The sequence below is a fragment of the Orycteropus afer genome, unplaced genomic scaffold (assembly GCF_000298275.1).
Source record: "Orycteropus afer afer isolate SDZICR_OR568_19922 unplaced genomic scaffold, OryAfe1.0 scaffold00335, whole genome shotgun sequence".
NCBI lineage: Eukaryota > Metazoa > Chordata > Mammalia > Tubulidentata > Orycteropodidae > Orycteropus > Orycteropus afer.
The window spans coordinates 741156-742489 of NW_006921922.1; positions in this window are offsets into that span (position 1 = coordinate 741156).

Consider the following 1334-nt stretch of genomic DNA (forward strand, 5'->3'; position numbering starts at 1 on the left):
TACAATAGCCAAAAGATGGAAACAACCTAGGTGTCCATCAACTGAGGAATGGATAACCAAACTATGGTACATATACACAATGGAATATTATGTAACTCTAAAGAAGAATATAGAATCTGCAAAATACCACATAATGTGGATGAACTTGGAGGACATTATGCTGAGTGAAATAAGTCAATCACAAAAGGACAATTATTGTACTAGTCCATTATTGTGAAAGTTAAGGAAAGGTTTATCTATAGAAGGAAATTTTCTTTGTTGGTTACCAGAGGTTGGAGGGGAGGGAAGGGAACACTGTTAGATAGATAGAGATAAGTATTGATTTGGGTGAAGAGAAGGGCAATGTACCAAATGTGAGTGACCAATATGACAGCATTGAGGAAGAAAAAGACATAGAGAGATACATGGGAGGTACAGACAACAAATATGAACCTTTTTGCACATATAGTACTGCGTTGTCAATGAAGGCAAACATGGATATATGGATGGATAGATGGGTGGACAGGCTGTACGATTAGGTATGTCTATGAAATGAGGAGTGTATCCAAGTACATATATAGGGTTGGCAGACAATGGTCCTACAAGTTTATGCAAATGATCAGAATTCCCAAGTGTATAGTAGAGCTGACAATGGGCAAGGTTTTGGTCGCTGCTTGGTCACAGCCAGCTACCCAGAGAGACCGAATAGTTGAACCTATGTGCTTGGGACCATAATCGCAGGGGACATCACACTCAATTGGCATAACATACTACACAAAACATTGTTCCACCTCCTACCTTGGTGAGTATTGACTGTGATCTTAAAAGCTAGCATGCTGCCATCTAGATGCAACAATGGATCTATCCTCATCCAGAGCAAGGAAGAACAAAGAAAACCAAAGTTCATGGAAACTATTAGTCCTAGTGCCTGGTACACCATCTGTTCTGCAGCCTATACGACTATGAGACCAGAAGAACTAGATGGTGCCCAGCTACCACTGTCATCTACTTGAAATGGTATCTATGTAGGAGATCCTTGATAGAGAGGGAGAACAATGTGGAACAAAACTCAAAATCATTGGAGGAAAAAAAGCGGGAGACCAGGTTTGCTGGTCTAATAGAGCCTGGTGGAACCACTGATACTATGACCCCTAGCTGCCCTTCAGGTCTGGAATTAAACCCACACCTGTGGTTTATAGCCAAACAAAATACAGGCATATGAGTTGAACATTTACCTCAAGTAGATACACTCCTTGGAGAGAACAATCATGGGAGAAAGAAGGGCTGCTTTTGCACAGGAAGACAGCTCAGGGGGCAGGATCCCATGGAGGGATGGACACTGGGAAGAGGTAACT